General features: G+C 36.1%; 1 long non-coding RNA gene across 1 annotated transcript; it reads right to left on the bottom strand.

Moving 5' to 3' along the window:
- Positions 1-808: 808 nt before the first annotated feature.
- LOC131063165 (uncharacterized) lies at positions 809-24,982 on the bottom strand. Its single transcript, XR_009111019.2, has 3 exons — positions 24,440-24,982; positions 1,134-1,217; positions 809-1,057 (listed from the first exon to the last, which is right to left on the bottom strand). It is a non-coding gene; the product is annotated as an uncharacterized LOC131063165 (long non-coding RNA).
- Positions 24,983-25,174: the final 192 nt, after the last annotated feature.

Here is a 25,174-nt window from a genome sequence, read left to right as displayed (position 1 = left end):
AATCCGCAAAACGAAGGGGGATCTGTTCGTCTCTGCACAAGGATTCCAGATCTTCAATTTCAGCCGCGTACCTGCAACCTACACACAGAAAAGCGAAGACGATTGGGGGGTTAGGGATTAGGGGTTTGCCTTTAGGTCAAACCCCGGTTTTGGAATTAACCAAGAAATGAGAAATGCTGTAAATGTAATGTAAAACAAGTACTAATACCTTGTTGTAAGGATGTTTGTATCCTTATGTGCGAAGGTATAGATGTTGTTGTTTGTTGTATTGTTGTATGTTGTATGTAGCATGTAGTATGTGATCTCCTCTTCAATGGTTGAATCCTTGTCTTGAATGCAAAACTTAGCCTTGAATGGAGACTTAGAATGATCAATTGCTTGAAGGAATGCTTGAATGCTTGAATGCTTGAATGCTTGAGTATAGTTTCCACGCTTTTTCCATCATATCATATGAGAGAGGAAAATGTAGTTTATATACTTGTCAATTAGGGCTGATAGACTGATTTTCCCGACCTTAGGCCGACCAGGAAAGATAATTTTCCAATTTGCAAACATAAAGACCCGAAGTCCAAAAGAGACCGGGCCCAAAATAGGACCCAGGGACCAGGGCGCTGGGCGCTCTGGTCCCACCTCCCGGGACAGCAGGGTGCAAAGGAGGTTCAGGCCAGGGTGGAAGAAAATGCAGTTTTCAGTGTCATAATCAGGTTTCGGGGTCTCCATTCAAGTTGCGTGTTGCGTCGCCATCGTGAAGACCGAAATGCAGTCGAAATTGCAAGTGTCGCAATTTTAGGACGCTACAATTGGTAAAAGTATAATATATGTACAAAAAAGCCATATAGGCTTATGATGTCATAAATCTATACAATACAAAAATATATGCACAAAACTGCCATATAGCAATACAACAAAGACCCTAAAATAATCACTTCCCTCCAGGTAAGAAAAAAAGCAATCATTAGTCACCTTTGACTGTTGAGTGAACAAAGATGCATATGATGTTCCAATTGCTTTTGAATCCACTGTCTTGACCTCCTCTCTAAATTTCTTGGAGCTCCACCTAATACAATAAAAGTATACGCATTAATATATAAAAATTGAATTATAGAATAACATATAATGAAATAATCACTTACCACAACCTCATAATCTTTATGAAGTAGTTTTTGCCTATCTTCATATGTAGGAGGGGGAGGTTCACCAAAGGGAGTTGAGAAGCCCTGTTAAAAACATCAAGATACAAATTAAACTACAAATAAAAATTATTCAAAATTTCACTAATAGATAGATAAAACAATAAGTACAATATGAAGTTTACTAGTTTGGCTTGTACCTTTGTCAAAGGGATCAAATATATTACTATTGTGGTAGCACCATGATTCATTTTGGTACAAATACTAGGAGTATCAACTAATGTCATCATCTCAAAATGACATGTAATGTTACTAAATTAACTAAATTTGCCTAACATTAAAATGACGTCTAATGATTAAAATAATCAAGCTTACCTCAGTATAAGATGTATGACCACTTTGATTAACAGGTGATGATATCAAAGGTCCAAAATTAACCTTTTCAATATCCAATGTGAGTTTTAAGATTACCATTCATATAAGGTTAAACTATTCACGTGTACTATATTTATTATTTCTTTACTAGTTACATTCCCGTGGACTCGACAACATCATGTAATTGAGAGTTAGAGGGCTATTAGACATAGGGTGAACTCTCTAACCCTAAATTTATTACAATTAATCTAGCAATTTAATTAATATTACATTTCAAAATAAAATATAATAAACTAAATTAGACCTTGTTCAAATTTACTTGTTTATCAATGCCAAATAATTCATTTAGCATCTTATCTATCAAGACAATATTTGAGCCAATATAGATACATCTTGTTGTTGGACATGTGCATCTTGATCGTCCCTAGACCCATAATAAAAAAAAGGGACCCACGATTTTGACATATGTGAGGTGAACATCAAGGCCTAGAGGACTTTTCTACATCACCCTATGTTAGAGGCCTATTTTGTTATAAAAGGGTCTAAGTGAGCAAGCTTATGGACTATAAGGTATTGACCTCAATACCCTCCTTTACAATGAAAGGGATTGTCACATGCTCAATGGTTGGCGTAACACGGGGTCACATTGCCTAGTTTTGGGCATTGTTGTGCCCCCAATCTATCATGCGTAGAACCTCCACCTCAACCTTAGAACTCCCACATATTGAAGTAGTTTGAGATCTTCTTTAGGACAAACTCACAATAGATTTTCCTCAAATACTACTATGGGACCGCATTGTTATTCCATGGAGAATGGTAAAAAATGATCCACCACCTATCCCAAAAATTATTCCTTATCCCTTTGTGGTGGCACCAATGGATAAGGATCCCCCTACAAGAGTCGTCTAGGGTTGCATTTGTTTGCGGGTCAATGAATAATGCACACAAGTTGGATTTCAAAATCTCTTTTCCATTTGTTCATAAGATATATTTTTTTGGCATACTATTGTCTTGATTCTACCCTCTTGCTTGACCAAGTGTTAGTTTGTCCACTCACAAAATCTATGTGAGAGATGATAGATTCAAATGAAGTGGCTAGGGTAGACCAATGAGAGGTTGTTCATGATGGGCCTCTCAACTCTTCATTTATTGTCTCAAGTTCTTTCTTAGGTATGTGTACCAAGATGGTAAACAAAAATGTGGCCACTAGCAAAAGAAAATGCCTAAAATGGATGAAATGTGTGTTTTTGATAAATTCAAAAACCACTTATATGTTAAGGCTTGTAAAATATGAGCCAAAAAGCGTACATGTGCTTTGAATTAAAAACACGTGTTATTTAAAATAAAAACTTGTACACACTTTTATGAGAAAAAATGTGCACGAGTTACAATGCGTACGTGTTATGGTCAGCAAGTTAAACATGCACGTGTTTTGCTTACATTAAGCTAGAAAAAGAACATGGCCTTAGGTGCTAATTCCTTTGGCCTTCCCTTAGTTTTTTTTCATTAGGATATATACATACAATATTTCTTATACTTTAAGTTATATTTTATGTATATTGGTGCAAAGCGGAAAATCGAACCCTAGGTGTTCCTCCACTCCATGGAGAGAGAAAGGAGGTCACTAGGATTGACGGTTTTCACTTTAGAGAGACTTTACATTCAAAAGAGGGGTTGAAACCCACAAGATCCAATCCCACACAATGCAAGACTGGATTCTAAATGAGTTTCAAGGGTTAAGACATCAAGGATACCCTCTTTTGTAAAGAATGTAGATAGAATGATTGAACTAAGAATGCATGTAAAGTAAGAAGGATTCGCTTGTAGACGGAGATAGGGACACAGGATGAAGCTACGGACCTGAAATTAGCAGTAAAATGTCGAGACAATGCTATCCTGCAAATTTGAGCGAAAGTGGACGGGACGATGGCGCCCGCAGTGCACACGGTCCTCCGAAAAATCCGCGAAACGAAGGGGGATCTGTTCGTCTCTGCACAAGGATTCCAGATCTTCAATTACACCCGCGTACCTGCAACCTACACACAGAAAAGAGAGGATGATTGGGGGGTTAGGGATTAGGGGTTTGCCTTTAGGTCAAACCCCGGTTTTGGAATTAACCAAGAAATGAGAATGCTGTAAATGTAAATGTTTGTAATGTAATCAAGTACTGATACCTTGTTGTAAGAATGTTTGTATTCTTACATGCGAAGGTGTAATGAATGTTGTATTTTGTATGTTGTAGGTGATCTCCTCTTCAATGGTTGAATCCTTGTCTTTGAATGCAACACCTAGCCTTGAATGGAGACTTAGAATGCTCAATTGCTTGAAGGGATGCTTGAATGCTTGAATGTTTGAATGTTTGAATGTCGCTTCCACGTCTTTCACTTGCTTACTTCCTTCCTCCCTTTCTAGGAGAGGAAAAGTAGTTTATATACTTGTCAATTAGGGTTAGGAAACTGATTTTTCTGACCTTAGGCCGACCCGGGAACATTATTTTCTGAATTGCAAACTTAAAGACCCGATGCCCAACAAGAGACCGGGCCCAAAATAGGGCTAGGGACCAGGGCGCTGGGCGCCATGGTCCCACCTCTCGGGACAGCAGGGTGCAAGGAGGATCAGGCCAAGGTGCAGAAAGATGCAGTTTTTGATGTCACAAGCAGGTTTCGGGGTCTCCATTCAGGTTCAACGTTGTGCCACCATCGTGAAGACCCAAATGCAGTCGAAATTGCAAGTGTCACAATTTTAGGACGCTACATTTAGCCCCCACTTTAGCGGGAGTATAAGCGTACGCCCATACTTCCGGTAAAGTACAAGGAAACAACATTGAAAAACTTTCACCACGTCAAGGAGGCAAGATACACCAAGCCCCCAGTGGACTAAGGATCTTACGACTTCGATTGACAAAGTAAAAGGGAAGATCACGAGGGAGAACCATGACTGTCAGTAGTAAGGTTCCCTCACTATGAGTCATGCCAAAAAAATACCAAAAATTTTCAAGGCAAAGCTAAGTTCGCCAAGAAATTTTTAAGTATCTTGAAGAGATATGAACGGGGTGTATGCCCCCCTACGTTAAAGCGATCGCACACGCCTCATCGGGGGTGATTGCTTTAAGGTAGTGATACATATAAGAAATGAGAAGGGAAAGGAGCACATTATCACAAGGATTTAGCCCCCAAGTGTGAGATAAGCCCAAGGATAATAGACACAAAACACAAAGCACAAAGTGACTTCGCTTTCCTTGGGGTCAGTATGCTGTATGATAATTCATGTATATCATATGTATGTATGCATAATTGTTCTTCATTCCCCAATCAAGGAAGGTCACCTAGAAGAAGGGAACACATGTGTCTTTTGAGTCAACATGAGAGAGACCAAAAGAGATCTCAATGCTTTGCATTGTCCTCAAGTAGACAACACTAAGGACAACAAATAGAAGAATGAGAATAACACATAGAAGAAGTAACAAAAGAGATCAAGAGAGGAGGAGAGAGTCTGCTATGCTAATGAACCTAGTCGAGCACGTCATCCACCCCCTGATCTTGCTGATCAATATTTCGGGAAGGCAGGAAACACGCTAGAGGAGGAACATCCAACATAGCAGATGGAGCTATCACAAGATCCAAACAAGGGCTATGTTCATGTTCCACACCACGTTGTTCTTGTCTAGGAGCTAGGATAAGTGCTTTAGAAAATTCGTTAGATAAATGGTTATCAACATCAACATATTCATATTCACTATCAGAAGAAAGAGGAGTAACATTTTCATCATGAATAACATTTTCATCTATATCATCATCAAGATTTATAAAAATAGGATCTTTAACTCGCACAGGATCAAGACCATCATGCATCTTATGTTTAGGAGATTTTGGCTCAATTTTCGGCTGAGGAGAAAATGGAATAATACTAGCTGAAGGTGTTTTTGGGGATTGCAAAGTTTGAGAAGCAGCTGCCTGAGCTCTAAGACGACGCTTTCGTCGGTGTTCACATGCAGAACGATTTCGTCTAGTCTTAGTAAGAAGTTGAGAAGAGTGAGGAGGAGGAATGTTCTCATCCTTATCACTTGGGTGTTTAGGTTGTGGTCTCTTAGGTTGAATAATAGGAGAAGAGGAAGGTCTCTTCTCTCTATAAGAGGAAGGAGGAGGAACTGCTCCATATAAGGGAGGAATATTTGGTTTAGGAAGGAGACCAAGTCCATCATGACGAGGAGGTATAGGTCTACTTTTAGAAAGTTTATTAGACATAGACGTAGTCACATCCATAGGGATGGGTTGGGAATCTTCTTGAGGAAAGACATTAGTTTTATCTTTCAAAGGAAGAACTTCCTTCTCAAGAATGATAGGAATATCAAGTTTGGGTGTTCTAGGTTCACTTAGAGATAGGATCATATCTTTTTTCCACTTTTGATAAGATTTGAAAAGATGATCACTCCGCAGTGGAAGAGATTGGAACTGTTTAGGCCAAAAATAATCAATAGGAATGCTAGAAGTTCTTTCAGCAGGTTTAAAGAGACTATGATTGACAGTAACAATTTCACCATTATGGGGAAATTTCAAACACTTGTGAATAGGAGAAGCAATAGCTTTCATGGAAGATAGCCAAGGATAGCCTAGCTTCACACAAAATTGTTCGGACGATGGGATAATGGCAAAGCTCACATCAAGGGATTTGTTATAGACCTCAATAGGTAATGTAATAGAACCAATTGCCGGAGAAGAAAATGCATCAAATAGTTTCACAACCACATTTGTTTTGTCATAGATCACTTGATTCAATTGCAAAGTAAAAAGAAATTCTTCAATAATGACATTAACCATACAAGAAGGATCAATAAGCACTCCACAACAAGGTGTATTCTTGACTTTTGCAACTATATATAAAGGACCATCAAGTGCCTTGATAGTTTCACTAGAATCAAATGTGATGGAAGGTTCTTTAGGGATTTTCTGCTGTTCCACAAAGTTAATCACATTCAGAGTCATAGACACAAGACTATCAGGTGAGAAAGAGGAATCATTAGTCTCAATCACATTAGAGGTATGAGAAGGTAATGGATCAGTAAAAATCTTAAGATTTTGGTTAGGAGGAGCTACAGATGTGTTGCCTTTATCATTCACACCAGAAACAGAGATAGTATTATTATCAATCAAATCTTGAATTTTACCCTTTAAAGCAAAACATATTTCAGTATCATGCGCAGGTTGACGATGAAATTGACAAAAAGATTTGTTATCAAAATAGGGTGAATTAATCTTTGTAGGATCTATTTGCCTTATAGGAGGGAGAGTAAGCACATTTTGTTCCAATAACTTATTCATAATACTATGCAATGATTCATTCAAAGGAGTAAACTTTCTTTCTTTCTTGAAAAACTTAGAAATAGGAGGCACACCTGATGCTGCATTCACATTGTTGTTGATGATGTTTTCATTGAATTTAATGGACTCTCTGTTCGGTTTAAACTTCCCAAATGGTTGTTGACTACTATCACCTTTATCACTCGGAGCCATAGGATTTGCTTGTTCCATTTGACTCACAGTCAGTTGATACTTGTGAAGAGTTGCAAACAACTATTGGAAAGAAGTAAACTCAGAAAACAAAAGTTTTTCTCTAATATCTTTTTGTAAATTAGAAATAAAGATTCTTTGAATATCATTGTCAGGTACTGGAAAAGAAATTTGAGCACACAAATGCTTATATCTACCAATGAAATCAATCACTTTTTCTTTAACACCTTGTTTACAATGCATTAAATCAATCAAAGTAACTTTAGGACTTATATTGTTTTGAAACTGTTGAATAAAAGCATTTGCAAGTTGTTGGAAAGAAGTAATAGAATAAGAAGGCAACGAGCAATACCATTGTAGGGCTTTATCTCTTAATGTTCTAGTAAACAGTTTTGCAAGCAAACTTTGGTCATGAGCAAAATCGGTACATATTGTTTGAAAGGTCTTAACATGTATTAGAGGATCACCCTTACCATTATAAAGCTCCAATTGCGGGATTTCAACATGTTTAGGGGGACTAGCTCGAACAATGTCAAGAGAAAGTGGGCTCGCAACATCAAATGTGGGCACACTAAACTTAGATTGATTCATAGAGGCAATCTGTTGCTGTAAAGAAGAGACAGTTTGTGCAAGATTGTTAATGGTCGCTTCAGTCGAAGAGTTCATATTAGACGTGTTAGATTGTGATGGAGGTATTATGTTATTGAAAGAAGGTATTGATTGAGAGTAAGGTGGCGGGACACTATGATAGTTAGTCATAGGAGATGATTGGAAAGAAGGAACACTACAAGGAGGAGTGGAATGGTTAAATGAATTGCCTCCTTGCGTCATGTTCATTTGTGGAGATGTAACAGGAACACTCATTGAAGGAATGAGTGAAGAAGTTGGATTGAATGAAGGAAGAGGGTTAATTGAAGAAGAAGGATTGCCCCCATGACTGGTGATCATAGGTGGAATGTTTTGTATTGAAGTAGTCATTATGTTTGATGTAAAAGTAGGTATACTAGCAATAGAAGTTGTCAAAGGAATAGAATGATTGACTTGAGTAGGAGGTTGTGTATAACCTAAAGTTTCGGCACAACTCTTCATAGGCATCACATTCGAATCCACAATGTGTGCAATACTACGCAAAATATCAATTCCATTTTTATCACTTTGAACTATACGTTTTATACCCTCAATTAATGAAAGAGCTTGACTATCAGGGTATTCTTGAGACATCCATTGTCGAAAATCATCAAATTGGTTATCCAATTTCGAAAGTTGTTCTACAGAAACCTCATGGAGAGCTTCTTCATCATTAAGAGGATTAGAGGAATTACCCATGTCCTCGTTAAAAAGGCCATTCAAATTAGGTTCCATCTCCTCAGTAATTAAACCTTAGAAAGACTTAATTCTAAGGCTTCGTATAACAGGAATAGTGTAAGTAGGGCTTATTGTTGTAAAACTCATGCACTAAAGAGAGAGAGAAGATTTTGAATTTTAGAGGTAGCAAATTTCAATAAAATCAGCCAATCTCCTAGATATAAGCTGTTAAATACAATCAAGACAATCTCCCGAAATTTCAAAAAAAATGTCAGGGACCATGGCGAACGGAGTGCACACGGTCCTCGCAACTTTTTTCGAAATTTTCAGGGATGAAAGTTATGATGATTTTAAAGCTAATCTGAAAAAATTGAATGATTTTACGATCTGTAGATAAGCCAAATTAAAGTTGCAATCTCAAAATTGAACCCTACAAAGATTGTTGAAAAATGCAAAATTTGAATTTTGAAAAAGATAGGGAAACTGAAATTTTGAATTTTATGATTTTAGAGGGAATACTGAAAGCAATGCAGGCTTTGAAATTTAAAAGTTGACTCAATTTCATGCAAAATTCACTTTTGAAAGTGGAAATCAAGGTTGTTACAATTAAACATTTAATTTCAAAAGTCACAAACTGCAAAAATTTAAATAAAGCACTGAAATTTCGAATGAATGCCAACACACTTTTCAAATTTAGGACTGTAAGAAACACAATTTTAACACAAATTTCAATTTCAACAATTTTTGAATGATTATAAGCCTTTATCCAAGCAATCACTAGACCAACTTTGACTTTAATTTTGAAAGTGTTAGAATTGATAAAATCAGCCAAGATTCTGGATTTTAGCAGAAAAATACAGTAAGATCTAGCTCCCGAAATTTCAGAAAAAATGTCGGGGACAATGGCACTCGGGGTGCACACGGTCCTCGCAACTTTTTTCAAAATTTTCAGGGATGAGAGATATTGTGATTTTGTTGCGGAATCCAAAGTTACAGCCGATTTGGAGGTGTTTTGATCAGTGAGATCATTGGTTAAAGGTTGAATCAAGAAGGTTTTAAAAATTAGGGTTTTGACACTTAACCACTTAATTTTCAGAATTAAAGCACAAATATGAATTGACAATTTGCAATAGAAGGGTAGATCTGAAACAAGCATTAACAATTAAACATTTCACAAGCTCAATTACTAAAAAGAAAATTTTAGGGTTTTTATGCAATTAACCTCTAAAATTTGAAAAAGATCAAACATGGAAATGTAATTAAGGAAGCAAATTTTTCAAATCTAACCATGAATAATCAGAATTAGGATGTTCACGTCGGGTTCACCAAAATGTAAAGCGGAAAATCGAACCCTAGGTGTTCCTCCACTCCATGGAGAGAGAAAGGAGGTCACTAGGATTGACGGTTTTCACTTAGAAGAGACTTTACATTCAAAAGAGGGGTTGAAACCCACAAGATCCAATCCCACACAATGCAAGACTGGATTCTAAATGAGTTTCAAGGGTTAAGACATCAAGGATACCCTCTTTTGTAAAGAATGTAGATAGAATGATTGAACTAGGAATGCATGTAAAGTAAGAATGATTCGCTTGTAGACGGAGATAGGGACACAAGATGAAGCTACGGACCTGAAATTAGCAGTAAAATGTCGAGACGATGCTGTCCTGCAAATTTGAGCGAAAGTTGACGGGACGATGGCGCCCGGAGTGCACACGGTCCTCCGAAAAATCCGCAAAACGAAGGGGGATCTGTTCGTCTCTGCACAAGGATTACAGATCTTCAATTATAGCCGCGTACCTGCAACCTACACACAGAAAAGAGAGGACGATTGGGGGGTTAGGGATTAGGGGTTTGCCTTTAGGTCAAACCCCGGTTTTGGAATTAACCAAGAAATGAGAATGCTGTAAATGTAAATGTTTGTAATGTAATCAAGTACTGATACCTTGTTGTAAGAATGTTTGTATTCTTACATGCGAAGGTGTAATGAATGTTGTATTTTGTATGTTGTAGGTGATCTCCTCTTCAATGGTTGAATCCTTGTCTTGAATGCAACACCTAGCCTTGAATGGAGACTTAGGATGCTCAATTGCTTGAAGGGATGCTTGAATGCTTGAATGTTTGAATGTTTGAATGTCGCTTCCGCGTCTTGCACTTGCTTACTTCCTTCCTCCCTTTCTAGGAGAGGAAAAGTAGTTTATATACTTGTCAATTAGGGTTAGGAGACTGATTTTTTCGACCTTAGGCCGACCCAGGAACATTATTTTCCGAATTGCAAACTTAAAGACCCGATGCCCAACAAGAGACCGGGCCCAAAATAGGGCCAGAGACCAGGGCGCTGGGCACCATGGTCCCACCTCCCGGGACAGCAGGGTGCAAGGAGGATTAGGCCAAGGTGCAGAAAGATGCAGTTTTTGATGTCGCAAGCAGGTTTCGGGGTCTCCATTCAGGTTCAACGTTGCGCCGCCATCGTGAAGACCCAAATGCAGTCGAAATTGCAAGTGTCACAATTTTAGGACACTACAATTGGCAAGATCTATGAGAGTAGTTTCAAATCTCTAGGATTCATAATGCAGATTCTAGATTTTGGGAGATCTTATAATTTTTCAAACTTAGTGAAATTTCAATAATCAGTGGGCTTCTATCATCATTCTCTTGCTATCTCTTTATTTCACGCTCTGTCTCCCCCAAACTCTAGGCCTATCTATTTTCCTATCTCTCTCCTCCTCCTCCTCCTCCCTCTCTACCTCTCTCTATCTCACTCTCCTCTCTCCCCAAGCTCTAGGTCTTATAATTTCTCAAACAATCAAATTTCAATAATCACTAAGCTCCTATTATCATTCTCTCGCTATCTCTATTCCACTCTCTTTGTCTCCCTCGATTTCTAGATCTCTCTTCCTATCAGTCTCCCTCTCCCCTTCTCTCCCCCATCTTTTTGTCTTACTCTCTCTCCTCTCCCCCCTTCTTTGCATCTCCCCTCTCTTCTCTACCTAGCTCCCACACATTCTTCCCCCCCTCTCTCTCTCTCTCTCACTCACACACACACACACACACACACACACACACACACACACACACACACACACACACACACACACACACACATCCTCCCATGCTTCATCTCTACTTATCTCATTCTCACCCTTTCTCTCTCTACTTACCTCTATCTCCCCTCTCCCTCTCTCTACATACCTCTACCTCCCTCTATTCATCTACATAGATCTTGCTCCCTCCCTCCCTCCTTCCCTCCTTCCCTCTCTATTTTTCTTTATCTCGCTCTCTTTATCTCCCCTCTCCTCTCTATTAGAATCTGAAAAGATGAATATTCCAAAATAACTAGTGCAAATGAATAGAAATAAAATTGTGAATGTAAATGATACAATATCAAAATAACAACACAGTCTCCAAGAGAGAAATGCAAATGTTGCAAATAAAAAAAAAAATTAGTAGAATGAAAGAGCAAAAAGCTATAGAATGCAATTACAATGCAATAGAATAGAATACAAGAACTAGCTAGGAATGAGTATAAACAAGAAATGAGAGAGGGGAGAGGTGACAAATACGAGCCCAAAGAGGCCCCAAGATGAAAGAATCTAGAGGAGAATCAACTTCCTTTGAATGATGACTGTGGGAGGAATGTGAATCCTCATCATCACCATCTGAAGTGGAGAAAGAAGACTCCTCATCAAAAGTAGGAGGATTAAGATCTTCTAAAGAACTATCATCGTGATGTAGTGACTCCAATATGATAGTGGATGGAGAAGTGGTAGAAGAAGAGTTAGAATGACTCTCCTCAAAATGAACACTCCTCTCAATGAACAACTCATGACTGGTAGGATCAATAAGTCTTTAGCCTTTGACATCATCTAGATATCCAACAAATATGCAAGGCTTACGTTGTGGATCCATAGCCTTGTGTTTCTCTGATGGAATGTGGGCCCATGCATGAGAACCGAACACTTGAAAGTTCTTAACTTAGGGTTTCCGACTAGTCCAAGCTTCAAAGGGTGTTAATTATTTTACAACCTTGTGAGGGACTCGATTCTAGATATAACACACACAATTAATGGCCCTTCTACCCAATATGGTGGTGCCAAAGATTTGGAGTGAATCATACAATTGACCATTTCTTTCAAAAACCGTTTTTTTTTTTTCATTTTGCAACTCCATTCTGCTAAGGATTGTAGGGAACTGTATGTTGCAAGTCAATGCCCTCAGAGACACAAAATTGCTCAAACATGTTGTTGACATACTCCCCCCCCATTATCTGTACGCAGAGATTTGATAGTTTCTGAGATTTGTTTCTCGACAAATGCTTTGAAGTCCAAGAATGAATCAAAGACTTCATACTTTTGTTTGAGAAAATATACAAAGGTGTATCTAGAAAAATCATCAATAAATTTCAAAACATATTGGGCTCTATTGAAGGATGGATTGGTAAATGGTCCAACCAAATCACTATGTACTCTCTTAAAGCTATGAAGCTCTCCAAGCTTTTCCTTTGTCAGTTTTTTCCTCAAGATGCTTGTCAAGAATACATCCTTGACAAACACCATATGAAAAATGAATTGGAGGCAATTGTGTAACATGTCATGTTGATTGAGTTGTTTCATGTAGCGATAGTTTAAGTGGCCAAATTGTTGATGCCACAAGTTTCTCACTTCATCAGAATGAGTGAGCAAAATAAATGAAAGAGGACCATTAACAAAATGAGAAAACAAATAAAGTCGAGACTAATGATCTACTTTCCCAATTGCAACTGCAGAATCATTGTGCAACTCACGAATTGCCACTGAATCAAGAGAGAACTCAAACCACTTGTCTGAACCTGTGTGAGTGATCTTATATATTGATAGGAGATTAGTTGCTAGTGAGGGCACACAAAGAACATCATAGAATGTGCCATCCCCCACATCAAAGACCCTCTCCCACACACCTCAACAAGACTATAATCACCCATCAAAATAGATGGCATAAAACATGTCTCCAAAGATGCAAGTTCATTCTTTGATGAAGCCATGTGGTGCAAGGCACTCAAATCAAGAAGCCAAGCAGATGGTGGTGAAGCAAATGCTACAAAGGCCTTGCCCTTTCCTTTCCCCTTGTTTTCTTTAGCCTTGTTAGACCCCTCACTTGAACTCTGTTAAAACTAATTCAGGTACATTGATATTATTCTTTTCAAGAATGTGTGTCAAGTGATCAATTTGTTTTTTCAAACATTTATGCTCATCATGACCTGGTCTTTTACAATAGGCACATTTGACCTTGTCTTTCTTAGGCTTGTCACCATTAGAAGATTGGGTATCATTAACTACTTTGGAGGTAGTCTTCTTTTTATCATTCTTTTCACTCTTATTCTTTTGTTTCTTCTCCTTATTGTTGTTACTTTGTCCTTTCTGTTCTTTTGTGTCTTGGTTGATAGCCAAGGCATGTGACTTAGAGGATTTTAAATTGCCCATCTAGAGTAGCTTATCTTGCTCCCGTGTGAGAAATAGCAAAATCATCTAATGATGGCATAATAAATTGAGTTCCAAGTGCACCCTTAATAGCATAGAAGGTATAAACAAATATTGGATATTCAAAACTTAGCTTAGAGAGAATACTAAGAATCAGTTGATCATCTTTCTTTTCAATTCCACATTGCTTTAACTGCAACCTTACTGATCTCAATTTTGTGAAGAAATCTTGGATTGTGTTAAAAATGACAAGATTTAGACTAATGAGTTCATTTTCCAACATATGACCCCTCATTGAATCTTGAGTTCCAAATAAAGTTTCTAACTTTGTCCAAATTTGATTAAGAGTACTCAAAGATTCAATACAAAAGAGTAGGTCAAGAGAAACAGACAAACACAAAGTTCCATATGTTTCCTCACATCTATTGAACCACTTAGGCTTTTCTGCATCAATAGTAGGTTATGTTTCCAATCTCATTGTTATCCTGTGCAAACCAATTTTTCTTAAGTAGATTGTCATGTGTGATTTCCACTCACAATAATTATAAAAAGTTAGAATGGGAATTGTTGTTTGATCCATGATGCAGAAATGTTGAAAGAAAGAGAACACAAAAACACCAATACACCCCCACCGTTTTCACTAGTCTCAAAATCACCCCCCCAAAACATTACAATGCTGACAATTTATAATTTAGTGCGATTACAAAGCTTTTCCCAAATTACAATAGTGTTAAGAACCACAATGGTCAAAAGTACAAACACAATTTAGAAAAAAATAGCGATGTAGTTGTGCTCAGGCACAACTTTATCATGCAATACTTGAAAAGGGAGATAAAGAATATGATCAAAACCAATATGGATGGAAAGTTCTTATCTTTATCTTTCCAAGGATATCTTGTTAACTGAAATCCGACACCCGAGAAAACATCTATGAATTTTGGAAATACTGATTTTGTCCTCCAAGATCAAATTTTCTTAGCAACAAAAATTTTACCCTTGATTTGATTTTTGAAAAAAACAATCCACTATATGTAGATAATATCAAAAACCCAGAAATATTTTTGAGTTAGAAACCAAAAACAACATTTTTTAATCCAACAAGCAGAAGTTGAAAAAATAAATCAAATTCAACTTTCTACAATCGAAAAAATTATCGCATAACACATTTGGGTAGCAATTTTTGCAAGATTTGGTCAATGTTTGCAAAATCTAAAAGATGCCCAGATGGTATTTTGGGGCTAGATATATGATGCAAAAAATAAGCCTCTTCCAATCGTTCTTTAAATTTTTGTGTTGTGATCTCGGTGAAAAGAAAGCCAAATTTGACTTTCTTGAGTCTTTTGGAAGCTATGGAATAGCTGAGAATGCCACCGAGATTACCAAATTACTGCAAACACTCAGATTTTACAAATAATTGCACAAAAAAGCCCTAAAAATTAGAGTTCTCCCTCAAACTTTTTTTATTCTCGAGTTCATATGGAAATGCAAGAGAAGAGCATACTCAGTTTTTAGGAAACTTCCAAAAAATATATTAATGCACTAGAATGACTCTGATAGCATGTTAGAATCTAAAAAAATAAATAACCCAAAATAACAAGTGCAAATGAATAGAAATAAAACAGTGAATGTAAATGATACAATATCAGAATAACAACACAGAGTTGGTCTCCAAGAGATAAATGCAAATACTACAAAAGCAAAAAAAAAATTAGGAGAATGCAAGAGCAAAAAGTTGCAAAATGCAATTACAATGCAATAGAATAAAATACAAGGACTAGCTAGGAGTGAATATAAATAAGAAATGAGAGAGGGGAGAGGTGGCTAATACGACCAATGGGAAAAGACCACCACAATAGTCTAAAAAAGGCAAGTGTAACTTCCATGAAAGATGCCAACACTTTGCACCCACTCACACTAATACTCAATTAATCCTAACCAAACTTAAATAAAAGTGTAAGAAAAAACCTAGGAATAGGAAAATAAATAACCAACTAGGAAATAAAAAACCACACTAACATTCTCTACCTACCTTTCTTTTCATCCCTCTACTTTTACCTTCCCTAACTCTCTACCTCCTTCCCTCCATACTACTATCCCTCTCTTTTAATACCTCTCTCTCTCTCTCTCTCTAGATAAATAGAGTAAGGGGAGTACAAGAGACGTAGGTAGATATAGATAAGTAGAGAGAAAAGGAAAGAGAGAGGTAGAGAAATAGGCAGAGAGGGAGAGAGATGTAGGTTGAGAAAAAGGTAATAGAGAAAGAGATAGAGAGAGTGGGGAGAGAGGTAAGATTGATAGAAGTGGCAAGGGAAGGTTCAAGAGATAGAAAAAGAGGTCTTGAAGGGAGGGAGGTCTTGAAGGGAGGGAGATATGTATAGAGATAAAGAGAGGAAGAGGGGAGATAATGATAAGCTGAGAGGGGGGAAATAGATAGATAGATGTGGAAAGGGAAGGCCAAAGGAATTAACATCTAAGGCCATGTTCCTTTTCTAGTTAAATGTAAGAAAAATGTGTATGTCCTTTGCTTGCTAACCATAACACATACGCATAATAACACGTGCGTGTTTTTTGCATAAAAGCACGTATGTGTTTTTTTTTAAATAACATGTATGCATTATTAATTAAAATAGCACGAATATGTTTTTCCTTGTACTTAGCCTTGGATGACAAGCCTTAGGCTTGGGAGCTTTATTTCCCTTCTTTTTACATGTTTCTTCTTCCACTCTAGTTTCTCAACTTCATTGTCATTAGGTTTACACGTTATCAAATGACTATTTGTAAAATTACCACCATAATTTCACTCATCTTTTGAGATTCCTAACCATATAATTTTTTTTAGATTTGAACAACATTCACATATTAATTTCTTTAACCAATGCCTTCAAACTTCTCAAAGACATGTGTACCATTGTTTTCAATACTTTTGAACTAATTGTCCAAATTTGAAACAAATTATATATATTTTTTTACACTTCAAAAAAATTAATTGATTTTTCAATTATTTTGGTGCAAGTTATGTGACGCACATGAGCAAGTACTTGATTTTCAAGATGCGTCCACTTTGAAAAATCTTTAAAAAAAAAACTCAACAAAAAACAAATAGAACTTCTAGTACTCACTCTCAGCTATCTTTCCACCAAAGAGTTTTTCAAAATACTAGATGCAACTATAACTTTTTTGATGCACACATCAAACACTGTGCGTGAAAGAATTGATACCCTTAATTTTATCCATTTTTTAAAAACTTTAATAATTTGGAAACTAGATTTAGAATACTGCAATTCTTGTTCTTTTGGTATCTTCAAATTTTGAGTGGACGAGTCTCAAATAGCTCCTTCAAGTTTAGGTTTAATTGATTTCAGAAAAAAGTGGCCACACGTACCCCCCTTTTTTTTCACCATATTGGTGCACTTACCCTCTTGTTATTTTCTATTTGTGCTAATAAGTTTTCTTGTGTTTGGGCAGGATGTTAAGGAAACATGACATGGGTTTTTGTATGGGTTTTTTGTAGTTGTTCCTCATTAGGACCTTTTCATCAACTACTGGGGGCTTTTATAAAATTAAATAAAACTCACTCAAACCTATTTCTATCTAGCTATTTAATCAAATGTTTACACTAAGAAATGAAGAAAACTTATCTCCTCAACCTCGAGGACATAGCAATATTTTGGTGCCATTTTGATGGTGAATTTATGATGAGAGGGAAATTTTAGAATGTAAGCGTACTTCTCCAATGTTACAATCTATGTTTTGAGAGGGAAATTTATGTGAGATGCCATGTTCAAATGAGCTTGACCTCTTGTTGTTTTCTTTTTTAAGCTTAGAAAAATGCACTCATGCATTATGTCTTAGATGGGTCCAAAAAGTGGTGTAACCACTTTTTTGTCCCCCATCTTTCTTGTATATACCCCAATCTATGTTATTTATATCAAATTCAACTGTGCAGTTTTTGAGTCAAAATCCATGTTTCATGAGTAGTGCTTCACACGAACCCATCTCTCAAGAGAATTCAAATGGATGACTTAACACTCATTGCATCTAGTTGATGGCCATAAGGGTGAGGCAACAAGATTTCCTAGAAGATCACCCTTCCTAGTACTACTCTAACTCAAGCATGCTTAACCATGTAGTTTCCCCAAGATCAAGCCCACTTCGCAACTCAATTTGTAAAACCTTCAACGAAGTGTTGTCTCTTATGAATCATTCATTATAGAGTTCCTTTGGCTCATCTATTGAGAACTAGGAGGTATTCTTTCATAGTCTATGAAATTATGATAAGAGGTCAATAAAGTATATGTCGATGATTTTGACTCTAAATTTATCATATAATTTCTTCAAATTATCAATATAAACATATACAAACGATAATATGCTCTATAAAACAATAATTTATAATTATCTTTGACAAGATACACAAACAATAATATGCTCTATAAAATATTTGATTAGGTCTTGTAACGAGATATTCATTATACACTTTAACCATGCTTGATTTTTTCGCACTTTCCAGAGTCCAAATTGATAAATCAATTTCTAGCTTTAAAGTTTTTCCTTACATTTTTTGTTAAAATTGCTTTAACCTTTTAGTAGAGATGTGGGTAATTTCTAGTGGATTTGAACACAAAAAACTCAATAAATCTTTCTATAGCTGCCAATTTCTAGGGGGCTTTCTAAAATAATTCAGTGGGTCCTATTGGGATTTTTTAGTAATATTTTAAGGCTAGTGGTCCCATGAACTTAGTAGTGCAGTTTAACTTAAAAGTATAAGCTCCAAAATTGAAGAATGTTGTGAATAAAAAAATTTAAATTAAATATCAATTTATTCTATTTATTTTTCGATGGAATCTAAAACATTAGCTAATTGACAAGTGACAAAAAAGTTCCTAACCAGGTGGGGCAATTTCTATCCCCACCCCAATTTCCCCTGCTAAAATATGCAGTCCTAAAAAGTAGAGCTTGCTATTTTTGAAGAAAAGATTCCAAATATTCCGTAGCATATTTTTTTGTTCCACGAGACCTCCCACTCCATAAAAATAAATTTCAAAGTCCCATAAGACCTTACCCTAAGAACCCTAAACCCGAAAACAATTGAACATAACAAAAAGACATCAATAAAAAAATCTAAAGGTTGCAAAGGTTGCTGATCTATCAAAAGTTGTTAAAGCTAACAAGTAGCCACTATCAGACACACAATAGCCTCATAATCCAGTCCTTCCCTGCCAACTTAGAGCCTTCATAACTAATCAACAACATGAGGCACTTGGGGGCATCCAAATTCCCCTATCATCAGCTATTTTTATGTGTGCACTACTTCAAGATGAAAAATATGTCAATTCTCCCCCTGTATACCTCACAATCTGTATTTCCCTTTTCATTCAGCAAGCAAAAGATGTAGGACAGAAGAAAACTTTATCTTTCATCAAATACTGCAAGACACTGTATCATGATTCAAAAATAAGAGACGCAAAAAGGCAGTGTCTTGGAGTAGGATAGTATTTTCTGTATTCTCGTTCAATTTGCAGGGGAATTCATTATCTTTCTAATAAAAGCAGATAGAAGTTTAGAACCCTAGTTATAAAACTCGACTCCCGAGGACTCGCCTGAAATTCCTGCCGGCAAGTAATCGATGAAAAAAATCGCTGAAAATTGATGAGACTTGCTGATATTCGCACCGGCGATAAAAGTTGTCCAGCGTTCTACATCAAAAGGAGCGCGATTTGTTTTCACTTTTCTTTTTTTTGGGGCTACAGTCGCACAGTTTATTACAAAGTTTATAATATCATATGTAGAGATCCTAGCAAATTGTATCAAAACATCAAATTCAGCAAAGCGGAAGAAATTTTGTCGCAGTTATTTTTCCAAAAAAATAGTGTCTTGTAGAAGGTTGTTCTCTTCACACAGTTGTCTGGTTCAAGAGATCTTTAAATTGTTTGAAAGAGAATTTGTGAGTATTGTGAAAAGTAGACATCAGAAGGATCTGAAGCATTCTTGAGGGAAATATGTGCATTTGAGGTTGAACCTGTGAATCTGGTTTTTCACAATTTTTTGAACATAGAATTGGGGCACAGAAGCAGTCAATTTCAGTGGCTTTGTTCTCATCACAAAGTAGTCTTCTTGAGGTCATCTTGGTCTTGTTGGAAAGATACTTTTGATATCTTTCTGAAAATTGTTTATAATAAGGATTTTGATTTGTGGCTATCCTAAGTGGACCATCAGGATCTGGATCTGACAAAAAAATTTGGTGCGACACAAACAAAATATTCGTATCTTGCAATGATGTCGAAAGAATTTGTTTCCAACTTTTTTGCAAGTGGAAGAAAAAGTTTAGGTCCACCACCTTTCATTTTTTGTTATTTTCAGATCTATGGTAGAATAGGTGATTCATTGAAAGCAAAATTTTCAAACCCTAGTTTTCGTTACACTACTTCAATTTGATGGGAAGGGCGATATTGACTCTAGAGATCGGTGCTAATTCCAATTTAAACAACTCCATTCTCAAAATGTTTGTTGGAGAAGAGCTTTCTGTCAAACTTTCTAGTGAAGCAAAAACGGTAGTGTTTAGATAAATAGAAAATACAAGGAAGAGAAAAGTTAGACTTAAACTCTTTTAGGAAGAAATGGAGAGATCTTTCTTAGATAGATGGGAGATGAAAGGAGGAGAAATTTAAAAGGGCGAGATCGATGAAGAAGAGAAAAATAAGGATGATAGTAATGAAAGAAAGATGAGGTGGAGATGGAGTCTAAGAGTTCAAGTAGTTTAGTTTTAAAGAAGATTCAACATTTCATTTTCATATATACATTCAAGAAGTCATTGTATTCATGAAAAATCATCAATAAATATAATTTTATCGGTATAGATATAAAAAACAACTAAATTCAAAAAAAAATATCAAAAAGACTCAAATAGATGGTAAGAAGATTCAAATTTTCTAATATTTGAAGTTCAACCCCACAAACATTGTATTGCATTCAGATGTTTATGCTACCAAGAAAAAAAAGTAACAAGATATTACACATAATGTGGAGAAAAGCAAGGTCAAGATAGAGCAAATAGAGGAATCAAAAGAAAAACAGGGAAAAAGGATTAAAATAAATAAGGAGTGAGTAATCCCAGTCAAAAGTCAAAGGAGCAAATTAACAGAAAAGGTTGAAGAATCAAACATATCAAAGAAGGTTGCAGAGTTAATAGAAAAAGCAACTAAGGGTGCAGGGTACAGACATCCAAATCATCATGAGAGGCAACAATCATGGAGAAATAGCGGTACACATCAAAGAAGCATTAACCATGGACACACATAAAATCACAGGAACAATCACTATGGTTACAAGTGGAACCAAAGGCACATAAAATCACAGGAACAATCACTATGGTTACAGATGGAATCAAAGGAACAACTGTAGACATACATTGAATCAAAGGAACAATCACTATGGGCCTACATGGAATCAAAGGAGCAACTAACATAGAAGCAATTCCTGGCGTGAAAGAAGCAATGAATATTCAGGGAGGCAAAGGTGGAATAATATGGAGGTTGATGGAAATAAAGTGGAGCAGCCAAATATGAAGCTCAGGTTGGGAGACAAGTACAATCAAGCAAAACTCCCAAGAAGACCACATATGGAAGGTTGGATGATAGAGAATGGCATCGTGTGTATAATGATTTGCACAAGATTTAATATTTAGTTTTTCATCGTGTTTCAGATAAAAGAATGTAAAGAAGAGATGGCAAGTTATGCATCTAGGTTATATGAGGTCATAGGATAACTTGTGTACTTAATTATATTAAGCATTGAGTCAGTCTATGTTGAGATTAGTGATTGGTGGCATTCCCTCCATAACCATCTTTATTCTGCCATGCACTATGGTGGTTGGTTGGATATGGATCTTTGATATTGATGATGAGAGTGCTCAAATTCTAGTTTGCTGTTACATTAATGAAATGTAATTAATCATGGTTATATTGGATGTAAGGGTTCTGAACGGATTTTGTTGATTGAAATGTGTTGTTGCAAGTAGAAGTGTAAAAGAACCAGGGGGAATAGTATAGTTGACATAATTATAGAAAACTAACATGAATCGCGAGTCATTTAGGCTCACAAGTTAATTGCTGAATGGTTTACAACATCAAACCAAAAATTCGCCCATGTGATCTGGGGAAGAAGAGGTTGGGAAAATGCTAGAGGGAGAGGCAATGCAGTTGATGAAATACTTAGAAGCTTGCAGGCTCTAGAGGCTAGGTTGCCACGTGAGGGTTCTAAGGAAAAACCAAAGGTTCAAAGGGGTTAAGGGGGAGCCATAGATCCCATGGAAAAGCTTATTGAAGATATGAGCAAACAGGAATTAGAATTAGAGATTAAGTCTGAATTCAAAGGAGAATTGAATATAGAAGTGCTCTTAGATTGGATTGGAGACTGATCCACAAATGATCAAAGTTGCAGCTTCTAAAATAAAGTTTAATGCTGCTCTATGGTGGGAGAATCTCGAAAACATTAAGAGAAGACAAAGGGAAGAGAAAATCAAACAGTGAAAAAAAAGAAAAACATTTGAAGCTAAATTCTTGCCTTCAGATAATTAGCAAAAGCAATTTTTAATTTCAAAATATAAAACAAAAGGAGTCTTCAATAAGAGCTTACACAGAAATTTTTGAAATTGCATATCAAGAAGATGATCAGCATGCAGTGGAAAGATACATTAATGGGCTTGGATTTCAACACCAACATGAGTTAGCCCTGCTCAGTGAATATTATGGATGAGGCTTATCAATTAGCCTTAAAAGCAGAGGGAAAATTTAATAGGTTGGGCAAGGAACCTAACAGAAGAGGTGGCAGTAATTCAAATAGAAGAAGAGGAAGTTCCTCCAAATCAACCAATGAAAAAGAGCCAGAGGATAATTTGCCCAAACTCCTTACTATGAATCTCATCGTGTTGCAAGACCATTGTGCTAAGAGTGACTGTGAGTTGAAATGACAGAAAATCTTACAATGATAGGAGAAAAGGTGTCATCATGAAGCGGACAGAACCTCCAAAGACCAATACCAAATCAAAAAGGATTAACACCATTTATTTGAACAAAGGTGGGGGAGGGGAGGAGCAGACCAAACACTTCAATGGCTATCCCACTCTTGGAACAAGAAGAGCAAAGCCAATGGCTACAAGATGTGACCTCCTCCAAAAAGATCAGAACATAAGTACAAGATATTAGTGAAATCTGAAGATGAAGTGTAAGCAAAAAACTAGTCTAGAGCTGAAATTGGTGAAGGATTCAACCATTACCATGATTGTTCGTGCTCAAAACTGCATTCCACAACTCTAGAAGATAAGCTCTGATCACTAACTCCAAGGAAACAAAGTTTAGATAAGATCATGTTGGACTCATGATCAAATTATAGGCGTCTTTAATCAATTAACAAGAAATGGATGAATTGTTTTTGTTTTCTATTTTGTATATACTCCTTTTTTTTATGATGGATCAGTGAGTGTGATTCGAAATGTTGATTGAAAAATATACAATTAAAACTAAAATTAATAATACAACTCATACCAACAAGAATAGATGACTCTTTTAGCTTTGCATCAGCTCAAGAGGATGTTCCTAGTGATCTTTGTAAGATATGCAAACACAAAATGCTCACACTGCTTAACCAAACATAATACATAAAAACACTCCAAATAGGTTGTCGCGCCCATATCTTTCATGCTTGTAAATCATGCTGGATTCATGATCAACTTGTAGGTGCCTTGAACAACTAACAATAGAAAGATCTCTTTTTACTCTTCTAGCTCTACACGTAAGGGTTTTCCTAGAGAACTTTGTAGGATTTGAAAACACAAATACTCACTTGGCTTAACTAAATCCAATGCATATAAATACATTAAATAAATTGTCACTTTCATACTTGGACTACCAATCTATTATACCATAGAACTCTCACGAAATAAATTACAAACAAATTAAGATTTAACACAAATATGAAAATCGTTTAATAACTATATATTTAAATGTCTTGCATCACCTAAAGCCCAAAAACATAACTTTAAAAATGATTCACAAATCCAAGCTCATAAATACAATTAAGTTATCCAATGTAATGTCCCTTTTAATAATCTCAAAAACCCTATAATTTTGGGTTCCCTTTTATTCAAATATTTGAACAATCATGGAATACTGAACCCAGATATTGAAAATCAATATTCATATGCCAACACTTAATACTGGAGTCACTTTAGCATCAAAAGAAAGATAGTATTGCAACGATCTCCTAAGTTGCAAGATACTGATGCAAATATAGTAAAACCCTTACGACAGCAAATCCAAATATAAATATCATATTCAGAATTTCAGATAGTAGCAAAAATGATTATACTCACAAGTGTATAGCAGGTATAATTTAAAACCCTTACGACAGCAAATCCAAATATTAATATCATATTCAGAATTTCAGATAGTAGCAAAAATGATTATACTCACAAGTGTATAGCAGGTATAATTTAAAACCCTTACGACAGCAAATCTAAATATTAATATCATATTCAGAATTTCAGATAGTAGCAAAAATGATTATACTCACAACTGTATAGCAGGTATAATTTAAAACCCTTACGACAGCAAATCCAAATATTAATATCATATTCAGAATTTCAGATAGTAGCAAAAATGATTATACTCACAATTGTATAGCAGGTATAATTTATGCTCAGGATTACAAAGGCTGTGACAAGTTCCCAAACAACACGTGACTGCTGTAGAACCACGAATGGCACCCAATTTGTTATGACAACCCTAATAATGTTGCAATTGTGGCTTTCCCAAATTTATGACAAACTCGGCAATTAGAAATGAGATGGTAGCTTAGGAATTGAGGCGGCAATGAATCAGCAGCATTTGATACCCTCCTTAGTTTGTATGACGACCCTCGAAAAAAAATATGAACAGCATAGGTAACATGGCGACAATGATAGTAGGCGTACAGTCCAATCAATAGCAGTAGCAATTGAGATTTAATACCTAGCAGTAAATGATCTGAGTGATTGGAACCTGATTGAAATCTTTAACACAATCCACATCCAAAAAAATGCTTCAAATAAAAATTAGAGATGTCTGCAATCTGTGAGTATCCATGAGAATCACCTCTTATGTTTTCTTTGTCTTCAATCTTTGAGTATCAATGAGAATCACCTCTTATGTTTTCTTTTAATTTACAATAAAAATTAAGATGGTTTTTTTAATCTCTAGATTCTCTACATTGAATCAATTTTTATTCTTTTAAGTGTTCAAGTTTAAAGAAACTGATTTAACAACAAGAGACGCAAAGCGTCAAGTTCCTGCCGAGTTGTTTATGATTAGTATAAAGATTGTTGGAAGTGCATTTGACATTTTGAAGGAAATGGCATTGCCATGGTAAA

This window comes from Cryptomeria japonica, chromosome 5 (assembly GCF_030272615.1).
Source record: "Cryptomeria japonica chromosome 5, Sugi_1.0, whole genome shotgun sequence".
NCBI lineage: Eukaryota > Viridiplantae > Streptophyta > Pinopsida > Cupressales > Cupressaceae > Cryptomeria > Cryptomeria japonica.
This window is presented reverse-complemented; position numbering and strand designations above follow the sequence as displayed.